Below are 14022 nucleotides of genomic sequence, written 5' to 3' on the forward strand. Positions count from 1 at the left end.
TGAAGTGCTTTGTATCGCTTCTAAGAGACTTAGCCTATCAGTGGTGGAACACCTTCGTGCTGGTTATGCTGAGGGAGAAAGTGACTTAGGAGTTTTTCCAAGAGGAGTTTCGCAAGAAGTACATCAGTCAAAGGTTTATGGACCAAAAGAAAAAGGGGTTCCTCGAGTTGAAACAGGGTAAGATGACAGTTACCGAATATGAGCGTGAGTTTGTGAGGCTTAGCAAATACGCTCGAGAATGAGTATCTATTGATGCCATCATGTGTAAAAGATTTGAAGATGGGTTAAACTAAGATATCCAATTGTTGGTTGGTATCCTTGAGCTAAAAGAGTTTGTGGTGCTGGTTGATAGAGCAGGCAAGGCCGAAGAATTGTGTAAAGAAAAGCGGAAAGCCGATTTGGAGTCCCGAGACTTGAAGAAGAGGAAACTGGGTAAATCTTTTCAATCTTCATTCAAAAATTCGAGAGAGTTCAATACTCGATCTAACTCTTTTGCTGGGTATTCGAGCAAGAACCGGGGTACACAATACACGGTTTCGAAAGCTTAGACCACTTCAATAGCTAGTATTGGGAATGTCCAACCCAATAGACCAGAATGTCCCCAGTGCGGGAGACGTCACCCCGGTGAGTGCCGAGGGGTGATAAGACTTGTTTTAAGTGCGGTTCCCCTAACCACTTTATTAGGGATTGTTCCGAGGGGACAAAAAGAGGAAATTTTCAAGGAACAAGATTAGATAACACTACTAATAAGGGAAGACCTCAGAAGAATCGGGGTAGTGGAACGAGTAGTAAGGGTGCACTTAGGGAGTCTACTGTGAGACCCGAGGGCAAGGCACCTGCAAGGACCTACACCATTCGCGCTCGTGAAGAGGCTTTGTCTTTTAATGTCGTTACGGGTACATTTTCTATCTATGATACTATTGTTGTTGCTTTGATTGATCCGAGTTCTACCCATTCATATGTTTGCATGAAATTGGTATCTGATATGAACTTGCTTGTTGAATCTATTGAATTCGTGATAAAATTTTCAAACCCATTAGGCAAGTATATGTTAGTTGATAAAGTGTATAAGAATTGCCCTTTGACAATTACGGGTCATTGTTTTCCGGCTAATCTCATGCTATTTCCGTTTGACGAATTTGATGTAATTCTTGGTATGGATTGGTTGACCACTCATGATGTGGTAGTAAATTGTGGAAGAAAATTGATTGAACTAAAATACGAGAATGGTAATGTTCTTCGGGTTGAACCAGGTGAATTAAATAGCATGCCTATAGTGATTTCTCCTATGTCTACTCGGAGATGCATAAGAAAGGGTTATGAAGCTTACATTGCTTTTGTATTGAACACTAAAGAGTCTGAATCAAAGATTGAGTCGGCACCGGTAGTATGTGAGTATTCGGATGTGTTTCCGGAAGAATTGCCTGGGTTACCTCTTATTAGGGAAGTAGAGTTCGGTATTGATTTGCTTCCCGGCACTGCACCTATTTCGATTGCCTCATATAGGATGGCCCTAAAAGAATTAAAAGAGTTGAAAATTCAGTTATAGGAGTTGAGTGACAAGAGTTTTATGAGATCGAGCTTTTCACCATGGGGTGCTCCCATGTTATTTGTGAAGAAGAAAGATGGTTCGATGAGGTTATGTATAGATTATCAACAGCTCATAAAGGTGACGATAAAGAACAAGAATCCTTTGCCAAGGATTGATGATCTATTTGATCAGTTGAAGGGAGCCACGGTATTTTCAAAGATAGGGCGGAGGTCTAGTTACTATCAATTGTGGGTTAAGGAGTCAGATGTACGAAAAACTGCATTTCAGACGAGGTATGGTCATTATGAGTTCCTTAACATGCCTTTTGGGTTAACCAATGCTCCCTCCGTATTTATGGACTTAATGAACAGAATATTTCGGCCTTATCTGGATAAATTTGTTGTAGTGTTTATTGATGACATATTGGTTTATCCTCATGATGAGACTGAACATGCTGAGCATTTAAGCATGGTTTTGCAAACTTTGAGAGATAAGCAATTATATGCTAAGTTTAATAAAAGTGAATTTTGGCTTCGCGAAGTCGGGTTTTTAGGACATATTGTTTTAGGGGACGGTATTTGTAACACCCCTTACCCGTACCCAAGGCCGGGATAAGGTACGAGGCGTTACCGGACAAACATACAAACATTAAACTAAAATATGGGCCAAAAAATTTCATTCATATTTCAAAACGTTCATTCACTTGCACATAGTCCCTTATTTGAGTCTACGAAGCCCAAAACATACTTTAGAAAGGGTTCGGGACTAAACCGAGAACTTACGAAAATCTTGAAAATTTCATGCTTTAAGGCTCCACACGCCCGTGTCCCAAAGTCATGTTCCATACACGGCTGAGACACATGGTCGTGTCTCTGCCTGTGTGGAATATACCTAGGCTATTTTCCAAGCTTTGGTCAACCTTAATTGTAACACCCCTATCCCGTAGCCGTCGCCGGAATAGGACGAGGCGTTACCAGAAATTAGGAATCAGATCAGAACAGTAAAATTTTGAGCCTTTTCTTAAATAAAAGATCATTTATATATATAACTAATAGATACAAACAAAGATCGAATTTAAAACTTATAAAAGTAAACTTCTATAAGATGCCATATTCGCATGGCTTATATACAATAGTCAAAATATCATTCTACTTATAGTCTAACCTATACATACCATAAGCTAAGTCCAAAACACATGATAACCACAATAGTAGATAGTGTGACGAAGTGCTGACGATCCCCGTGCTAATAGTAAGAGTCAACGATCTACAAAAATAAACAGAGAAACATAACATTCAAAGTAAACTTTCATAAGCTTAGTAAGTCTTAAGCAATTTAAACAGTTGAACTTAAAAACAAACCAAATGTTCGAAATCACATAACACTTTCTGAGTACAATACTATTTGGCCGATTATGCACAAACACATATCATTTTACTCCGTTTATACTCAAACTCCTATAAACATAGTATTTATAACCTTCCGGATTAACTTTAATTCTTTCAAATTTCACTAGTGTATCATTTCTTACCATCACAATTCAAAATTCACATATGGTTCTAATCAATATCTTATAAGCAACTCAAACAGTTTTATCAATGTTTACAACATATTCTCAAGTTTACAACAAGCTGTCTTGCTGCACAATAGTCACTAAATTATTTATATCTGGAGTTACGAAACTCCAAATTAAGTTCCATAAATTTTCCCCGAAATTAGACTCATTTATCTTTCTTCCATAAAATTTTCAAAATTTTTGGTCGAGCCATTTAGTACAGTTTATTAGTTAAAGTATTCCATGTTTCAGGGTATGACGATTCTGACACCTGTACACTACGAACCGAATTTCTACCTGTACAGAATTCCAATGACCATGCCGTTTATTTCCCGTAAAAATAGACTCAATAAGGAATCCATGCATGTAAGGTATGACTCTTAATAATTTTTTAAAATTTATGGTGAATTTATAAAATCAGAATAGGGATCTCGAATTCATTCAGACCCTATTTCACAAGAATTCAAATATCACACAATATAGAATTCTTTTCTTCCCTATTTCTTTCATGTGAAAATAGACTCATTAAGATTTAATCCCATATTTTGTTCTGCCTCAAACTAATTTTCCACTATTTTTAGTGTATTTTCAAAGTTACACTACTGCAGTAACTCAAATCTGTCAAGGCTAAGTTACTCATTCATGATCATTGTTCACAAAATTAATACAACATCATTTCATCCATCATGGTAAGAACACATATTATGCATCATAGATCATCACATATCAAGGCATTCTCATAGGCTTAGTATACATACTTGCACAACTCGTAACATAACTCAAGTGCATACTCACCAATGACTTACCTCATTGGGACCATCATCAACTCTTTCCTGGATTACCCGTTGAACACTTGGAATACTAATTGGATACTCGGAAAAGCCTTTGCACATAAGTGCCTCAATTGTAGCTAAAGCTACCTCATATCTCATGACATTTCAATGCTCACTCTCGAGCTAGTCATCTAGACTCATAATTCCTAGTGACATGTCACTCGTATCCTATTCTATTCCAAATGTTCAAACGGGATTTTTCCTCGTCTATTAAGGCTTTGTCTTATCATATTTCTATTAATCACATACACATTAATATTTGTACAATTCATGTAATGATAACATTTAAATACATGTATAACATGGTATTGTTTACATACGACCTTACCTCAATACCACAAAGGTAAAAAAAAAAAGACGTAATTATCCCTTAATCGATTTCTTTCCGTTCTAGGTCCAAATCCCGATTTTCATCATCTAAAACATCACATTCAACTTATTAAAACAATGTACTGATCAAATTAGTCCATTGACACACTTGGGCTATTTTTATGATTTTGCCCCTATATTTTACCAAAATTACCAAATTACCCTAGGCTCGTAAAATAATTTTTATCACATTTCTTTACTCCTTGAGTCTAGATGAACCATTTTCATAACTATAGCAACTCATAATTTCAACTATTTCACACATTTACAACTCATTTTACAACTTAGCAATCTAGCCCTTTTTAAGGTGTTTTCATGCAATTTCTTTCACAAAAGTTGTTTATTAGACAACTAGAACTCATAATCTTCCATAAAAACACAACAAACAACACATTTACTCTCATGGAAAAACCCTAGATCTTCATCATTTTGCACAATAGTCCCCTCTTATGAAAGCTCATGATTTAGGGGTTACAATAATGTAAAAATCTTCAAGAAAGACATTAAAATCACTTACTTGCTAAGCCTCAAAGTTGCTGAAAATATGAAGCTTTCAAAACCCATTTCTTGGCTGGAAAAATCGGTGGAGAGAAGATGAAAAAGGGATGATATCATCCTATTTTTATTTTATTACCTATTTGGTCAAAAGTCACCTAATATCCTATAAATTTTGGCATTTTTAAAATTTTTGTCTCCCCTTGGCCGGCCACACACTTAAAAAGGGTCCAATTGCCCTTTAAAGGCCTCCAATTTTAGTTCTCTAGTCTATTAACACCTTTAGGCACTAAAATACAACTTTTACCTTTTACGCGATTTAGTCTTTTTTGAAATTGGACTAGAAATCGCTAAAATTAACTTACCAAAATTTACATGCACTTATAAAATTATATTATAACACATAAAATAATACTAAAATAATTTTCTCGGCCTCGAATAGTGGTCCGAAACCACTATTCCGACTAAACAAAAATCGGCTGTTACATTTATACCACTAAATGTAACACCCTATCCCGTAGCCGTCATTTGGAATAGGACGAGCGTTACGTAAATTAGAAATCGGATCAGAACAGTAAAATTTTGAGCCTTTTCTTAAATAAAAGATCATTTATATATATAACTAATAGATACAAACAAAGATCGAATTTAAAACTTATAAAAGTAAACTTCTATAAGATGCCATATTCGCATGGCTTATATACAATAGTCAAAATATCATTCTACTTATAGTCTAACCTATACATGCCATAAGCTAAGTCCAAAACACATGATAACCACAATAGTAGATAGTGTGACGAAGTGCTAACGATCCCTGTGCTAATAGTAAGAGTCAACGATCTACAAAAATAAACAGAGAAACATAACATTCAAAGTAAGCTTTCATAAGCTTAGTAAGTCTTAAGCAATTTAAACAGTTGAACTTAAAAACAAACCAAATGTTCGAAATCACATAACACTTTCTGAGTACAATACTATTTGGCCGATTATGCACAAACACATATCATTTTACTCCGTTTATACTCAAACTCATATAAACATAGTATTTACAAGCTTCCGGATTAACTTTAATTCTTTCAAACTTCACTAGTGTATCATTTCTTACCATCACAATTCAAAATTCACATATGGTTCTAATCAATATCTTATAAGCAACTCAAACAGTTTTATCAATGTTTACAACATATTCTCAAGTTTACGATAAGCTGTCTTCCTGCACAACAGTCACTAAATTATTTATATCTGGAGCTACGAAACTCCGAATTAAGTTCCATAAATTTTCCCCGAAATTAGACTCATTTATCTTTCTTCCATAAAATTTTCAAAATTTTTGGTCGAGCCATTTAGTACAGTTTATTAGTTAAAGTATTCCATGTTTCAGGGTATGACGATTCTGACACCTGTACACTACGAACCGAATTTCTACCTGTACAGAATTCCAATGACCATGCCGTTTATTTCCCGTAAAAATAGACTCAATAAGGAATCCATGCATGTAAGGTATGACTCTTAATAATTTTTTTAAAATTTATGGTGAATTTATAAAATCAGAATAGGGGATCTCGAATTCATTCAGACCCTATTTCACAAGAATTCAAATATCACACAATATAGAATTCTTTTTCTTTCCCTATTTCTTTCATGTGAAAATAGACTCATTAAGATTTAATCCCATATTTTGTTCTGCCTCAAACTCATTTTCCACTATTTTTAGTGTATTTTCAAAGTTACACTACTGCAGTAACTCAAATCTGTCAAGGCTAAGTTACTCATTCATGATCATTGTTCACAAAATTAATACAACATCATTTCATCCATCATGGTAAGAACACATATTATGCATCATAGATCATCACATATCAAGGCATTCTCATAGGCTTAGTATACATACTTGCACAACTCGTAACATAACTCAAGTGCATACTCACCAATGACTTACCTCATTGGGACCATCATCAACTCTTTCCTTGGATTACCCGTTGAACACTTGGAATACTAATCGGATACTCGGAAAGCCTTTGCACATAAGTGCCTCAATTGTAGCTAAAGCTACCTCATATCTCATGACATTTCAATGCTCACTCTCGAGCTAGTCATCTAGACTCATAATTCCTAGTGACATGTCACTCGTATCCTATTCTATTCCAAATGTTCAAACGGGATTTTTCCTCGTCTATTAAGGCTTTGTCTTATCATATTTCTATTAATCACATACACATTAATATTTGTACAATTCATGTAATGATAACATTTAAATACATGTATAACATGGTATTGTTTACATACGACCTTACCTCAATACCACAAAGGTAAAAAAAAAAAGACGTAATTATCCCTTAATCGATTTCTTTCCGTTCTAGGTCCAAATCCCGATTTTCATCATCTAAAACATCACATTCAACTTATTAAAACAATGTACTGATCAAATTAGTCCATTGACACACTTGGGCTATTTTTATGATTTTGCCCCTATATTTTACCAAAATTACCAAATTACCCTAGGCTCGTAAAATAATTTTTATCACATTTCTTTACTCCTTGAGTCTAGATGAACCATTTTCATAACTATAGCAACTCATAATTTCAACTATTTCACACATTTACAACTCATTTTACAACTTAGCAATCTAGCCCTTTTAAGGTGTTTTCATGCAATTTCTTTCACAAAAGTTGTTTATTAGACAACTAGAACTCATAATCTTCCATAAAAACACAACAAACAACACATTTACTCTCATGGAAAACCCTAGATCTTCATCATTTTGCACAATAGTCCCTCTTATGAAAGCTCATGATTTAGGGGTTACAATAATGTAAAAATCTTCAAGAAAGACATTAAAATCACTTACTTGCTAAGCCTCAAAGTTGCTGAAAATATGAAGCTTTCAAAACCCATTTCTTGGCTGGAAAAATCGGTGGAGAGAAGATGAAAAGGGATGATATCATCCTATTTTATTTTATTACCTATTTGGTCAAAAGTCACCTAATATCCTATAAATTTTGGTTTTTTAAAATTTTTGTCTCCCTTGGCCGCCACACACTTAAAAGGGTCCAATTGCCCTTTAAAGGCCTCCAATTTTAGTTCTCTAGTCTATTAACACCTTTAGGCACTAAAATACAACTTTTACCTTTTACGCGATTTAGTCTTTTTTCGAAATTGGACTAGAAATCGCTAAAATTAACTTACCAAAATTTACATGCACTTATAAAATTATATTATAACACATAAAATAATACTAAAATAATTTTCTCTGGCCTCGGAATAGTGGTCCCGAAACCACTGTTCTGACTAGGCCCAAAATCGGGCTGTTACATTAATCTCTTACACACTTATACAAAATCAAAAGCATATAACATGGTATTCATTTAATGATTAAATTTTCTCAATTAAACAACAAACATAGCATTTGTATATCATCATACATGTGTCTCTCATACTCATTTTACCTTGTTTATTATAGTACCACTTATACATTTATACCAAGATTATCATCTTACCAAATATCTTCACTTAATCATCAAGCATTCATATTTAAAACTAGATCATATCTTTATAAAATACCACAATTCATATGCTAAATAACATGTTTGCCTAAAACATTTTAATTCAACTCCATACCCTACAAGCATTACATTGAGACTAGTCATATATATATATACATGTCATGATACATATCATTCTCTTTGCTTTTCTTATAAACACATATCATTTATTTCATTATATCAATATTTCATATACCATAGTTTCCATGTATTCCACATATATTTATTTTCCTCCTCCTCCTCTCCATTCCACATCCTTAATGTATATAGCATTCTTGTAAGTACGATTTCACAATTTACTAATAAATGCTCACATCAAACTGTCCACACAAGTCATAGTCACTTAATTATTTATAATTCGAGCTACAGAGCTCCAAATTAAGATCCGTAAATTTCCCCTGAAACTAGACTCACATATCTTTGCACCATAAAATTTTCATAATTTTTGGTTTAGCCAATTAGTATAGTTTATTCATTAAAATTTCCCCTGTTTCACATTTTGACAATTCTGACCTCTCTTCACTAAAAATTAATTCTCTCACAATACAGAAATCGAATAATGTTCTTGTTGATTTATATTGAAAATATTGATTTATATTGAAAATATACTCATTAGGGATTTTAAAAATATAATTTTAAGCCTCTAATTATTTTTATCCAAATTTTTGTGATTTTCCAAAGTCAGAACAGGGGATCACGTAATCATTCTGAACCAGTCTCACAAAAACATAAATATATCAAAATATAGAACTCCTTTTCTTGATTTGTTTCTTTTATATGAAAATAGACTCATTAAGCTTTAATTTAATCATTCAGTCTCTGATTCAATTTTTACTATTTTTGGTGATTTTTCAAAATCACTTCGCTGCTACTGTCCAAAACAGTTTATTGCTAATTCACTCTTTCACACTTTCTTTATATTAACCTCATTTTAACATACATATCACAAATCATTTTCACCATATTTCATACATCACAAGTATAGACCCATGATCACAAGGTCACCATAAAATCATCCTCATGTATAACTTGTGACATCCCTAAAGTGACCCTAGTCGGAAAGCGGTTTCGGGACCGCTAAACCGAGTCACTAAATCATTTGAGTATGATAGTTACTGTCTAAATATGTGAAAATGCATGTGTGAATTTTTAATTCTTTGATTTAGTTAATTTGAATGTGAATTGAAAGAAAAGGGACTCATGTGAAAGGATTCAATTATATGTGGCTAATTTTAAGAGGTTAATAAAGGAATGAAGTAAAATAAATGGAGTTGCATGTCAAATAATCCATTTGACAAGGATAGTGGCCTACCATGACAAAATTATGGGCAAGGAAACATGTTTCCAACATGTTATGTTAGTGGGGTATGTAGAAAACAATAGAATAAAAGCTAGTAATAAAGAAAGGGAAAAAAGGAAAATGATGATAGCAAAAAAAGTGTGTGGATGCCTCCCCCATTTGCCGTGAAGTGAACAAAGAAAAAGAAAAAAAAGTGTTCATCTTTGAACATGCTTGGCGAATTGAAGAAGAAAGCAAGAGAAGGTTTGGTCACCCTTGAGCTTGAATTAAGGTAAGTGAGTTCATGTTAGTTCTTGAAAGGTTAGCATACTTTAAGCTAGCTACTAAAATTTCCTACTTAGCCATGTCAAAATCTTGGTTGTGTGGTAATATTGGGTAATCGGCCATGGAAGAAATTGAGGAAAAGGATTGTTGTCTTTGTGTTGTAATGAGTATTTGTGGATGGGTGAAGTTTGAGTTAGTTAAGTGTTCATGTAGATGGTTTGGGTGATAGGAAAAAATCGGCTTGTGTGTGTGTGGATAGTTGCGAATGTGTGTATAGTCAAAGAAGAAATCCTTAAAGTGTCTAGTTAATTGATGTTAGGTAAATGGTGTGTGTAAATTATTTAAAATAAAATAATTGTATGAGTATTAAGGATGGTACATGAATTGGCCTTAGAAGAAATTTTAGTATAATATGCTTGGATGTTAATAGGTTATTGCTTTAATGACCGGTGTGTCAAGGATAATGCATGGACTAATTGATTAATATGTGTTAAGGAAGGTGAATAAATGTCTATTTGATAAGCTATATATATATTCGCTATGAAGGCTGAAGGTTAAGTCATAGAGATTTTGGTGATATTCATATTCGGTCATAAGGGTTATATGTGTAACTTGGCTATGTGGGTTACGAGTTAAGGTAAATTGCTTATTTGATATGGGTATTCGCCATAAGCTAGCATGATGGGACTTTAATAAGATAAATTTGTTTGAATTAGCCCAAGAGCTTAGAGGATCGAAGTTGGACAAGGGGAAAGAAAAAGTAATTGAATAGCCGTTGAAGACATTCGACAACATCCGAGGTAAGTCATTAAGCATATATTTGGTATTGATTTAAATGATCATAATATATATGCAATTGTGTTTAATGAATTGATGTGTAAATGGAAATGTATGTGTATGGAATGATGCCATCGTTGAATGTATAAAGGTGGTAAATTGCATAAAGTATTGGTCTCGGCACTAAGTGTGCGGGTATAAATGGACACGGTGACAAGATTGGCACTACGTGTGCGGGTTTAAAATTGTACAGCACTAAGTGTGCGAATTTGATTATATAGCACTATGTGTGCGAGCTGATTTTATAGCACTAAGTGTGCGGATTCACTATATGCTCTTGCATTACAATTGGCACTGAGTGTGTGACATTATCGAGTTAATCCCGGACAGCGAATCGGGTAAGTACCTTGAGCTCATGACGAATAGGCAATATGTTCATGCTCGGGGTTGAGCTTGGTAAGCTTTAAATCTATGTGATGATTGCAATTGTGTGATTGTGGTGAAAATGAGTTAGTGTGTGAAAATGCCTCAAATATCTTATCGTGTAGAATATGAAATGTGGATGTATGACTTGGTATGAGATTGAACCGAAAGGTCCGAGGAATTATGGTATAGTTTCGGTATGGATGAGTACCTAGCCTCGTTTATTGTTTCATGTTGTGATAACTTTATTAATGGATGGTGGTTGAATGCTTATGACTTACTGAGTTATAAACTCACTCGGTGTTTTCTTGTCACCCTTTTAGGTCTCTTGGACTCGTATTGTTTGCGTGCTCGGAACCGTCGTTGAAGTCATCACACGGCTGGAAATCTTTTGGTATTGTCTTCGTAGTTGAACTAGGAGAACATTTGGCATGTATAGGCTATTATGTTTTGTTGAATTATGGGTTGTAAACTTTAAGCCATGTGAAAATGGCCTATGTGGTCGTTGAGTGGGATGCTAGAACCTATAGCCACGAGTCTTAGAAACTTTAATTTTGATAAGGTGGCCATAATTTGTGTCATGTATGATGGATGATTAGTAAGGTCAAGGAAAGATTCATGAAATTGGCATAGTCTACTGCAGTAACTGTTGCGGACAGCAGCAGTGATATGAGATTGAAAAATCACTAGAAATAGTAGAAGTAGAGTTAAATAGTGAATAAATTATAAAATTAAACCTTGATGAATCTATTTTCATATGGACGAAACGAAATGACCATATGAGCAGTATACTGAGAGATATTAAAGTTCTCGTGAGACAGGGCCAGAACGGTTTCTGGATCCCCTATCTCGACTTTGAAAATTTACTATAACTTATCCAGAAAGAATTAGAAGTCATGCCTTATATGTGCAGATTCCATTTTGAGTCTAGTTTCATTAGAAACAAACGGAACCAGTATTAAAGCCCTGTACAGAGAGATATTCAAGTGGTAACGTGCGAAGGTCAGTGTAGTCGACCCCTGTAACATGGGTGACTTTAACTAATAAACTGTACCAATTGGCCTGACCAAAAATTCTAGAAATAAATCCATGGATGGATATATGAGTATAGTTTCACGTAAAATTTACAGAATTGGTTTTCGAGTTCTGGAACTCGAGATATGATTTTTAAGGTAACAGTGACGCAGTTAGCTAGCCTGCCTGAAACAAAAATTTCATAATTTCCAAGAGGGAAATAAGGGAAGTAAGCCCGGTAACACCTCGTGGTCGAATCCGGTGACGGTCACGGGTTTGGGGTGTTACATAACTTACTTGTTTATAACCTTACCACATCCTGGTCACTTAATGAACACATCATTCACATAACCAAGTTCATGCACTTATTCATCACAAAACTCAAAAAGCAATACATAGAAAGTCTCCCGTTGAACACTTCGGATCAATCCTCGATACTTGGTGGTTTCAGGACATAGCTCCACCCATCATAGAGTTCGGCTCTCTTGTACACATGGTGAACACTTAGTACCACCCATGTGACCTAGCCAATTTATCTCGTAGCTCTCTTGTCTACATGGTGTCCTTCACCTGGAGCCACGCATGCGACCTAGCTACATATATCCCGTAGCTCTCTTGTCTACATGGTGTACGCATAGTATCACCCATGCGACCTAGTTACATCATAATGTCTTGTAGCTCTCTTGTACACATGATGTGCACTCAGCACCATACATGTGACCTAGCTACAAACTATCTATATCATCCAATCTTTCCAAATGTTCAACTGGGATTTCTCTCTCTTTTCCAACAATTTCACCAATCAAGTAATTATCCACAAACATATTTCCAATATTATTATAAAATATCATAATACAAGTAATATTGATGTATTACTTACATATAAACTTACATCTCATTTAATATCAAGGCAATAACATTAAATTACACATTGCCTTATTAAAAATCATATGAACTTACAATTTCCCATAATATCCATAATCATAGAAATCATATTTATGTATGATAATTCAATGCACTTCATGTACCATAGACATATTTTAAATCAATTCATAAACTTGGCACCATAATCATTTAATTTAACATAATTCAATTAATTCACTAAATTTAACTTTCAAATATAAATTACAAAGATTATTGTTGTATTATTATCATACCAACTTACATACTTTCAACACCTCAAAATTATAATAAATATATCAATTTTACATTGAAACATTCATAAATTAATGCTTATTATACATATGAACTTACCTCGATACTAAAACGATCATTTTACCAACTTTCCCAATTTTTGATTTTTCTCTCATTCTAGGTTCAAATCTCATTTTCCGGGATCTAAAACATCATATTTTACTTATTTAATTAATTTACTATTCAAAACAGTCCTTAACTCAAACTTTGGAAAAATTACAATTTTGCCCCTAAACTTTTGCATATTTACACTTTTGCCCCTAGGCTCGGGAATTAAACTTCATCCCTTATTATTATGTTTATGACATGCTGATCACTTTTCCCTTCTATGGCAACATCAAATTCTCACTCTAACATATACTTATGACTATTAGGTATTTTAACCGATTAAGCCCTTTTACTCGTTTTCACTCAAAATCGAGTAGCACAAGTTGTCTAACATAATTTAAAATCTCATATTCTATCATAAAACAGCAAAATAAACACATTTCACCTATTGGTATTTTTCCAAATATGAACCCTAGCTTAAATTATTGCTAGAATAAGCTTAATCAAATTAACGGGATTCCAAAAACGTAAAGAACTTGAAAAACGGGGTTAGAAGGGACTTACTATTGAGCTTGGAAAGCTTGAAAACCCTAGCCATGGTTTCCCCCATGCTAATTTCGGCCTCCATGAAAAATATGAGTAAATTTTGGCTTTATTTTCCCTTTTTATTTCTTTT

The 14022-nt window shown here is 34.1% G+C and overlaps 1 long non-coding RNA gene across 1 annotated transcript; it reads right to left on the reverse strand.

Annotated features, from left to right (window-relative positions):
• Positions 1-2546: 2546 nt before the first annotated feature.
• On the reverse strand, positions 2547-4884 carry LOC128296420 (uncharacterized). The gene is made up of 2 exons (XR_008287039.1): positions 4806-4884; positions 2547-2797 (listed from the first exon to the last, which is right to left on the reverse strand). It is a non-coding gene; the product is annotated as an uncharacterized LOC128296420 (long non-coding RNA).
• Between the last annotated feature and the right edge of the window lie 9138 nt (positions 4885-14022).

Source organism: Gossypium arboreum, chromosome 8 (genome assembly GCF_025698485.1).
Source record: "Gossypium arboreum isolate Shixiya-1 chromosome 8, ASM2569848v2, whole genome shotgun sequence".
NCBI classification, from domain to species: domain Eukaryota; kingdom Viridiplantae; phylum Streptophyta; class Magnoliopsida; order Malvales; family Malvaceae; genus Gossypium; species Gossypium arboreum.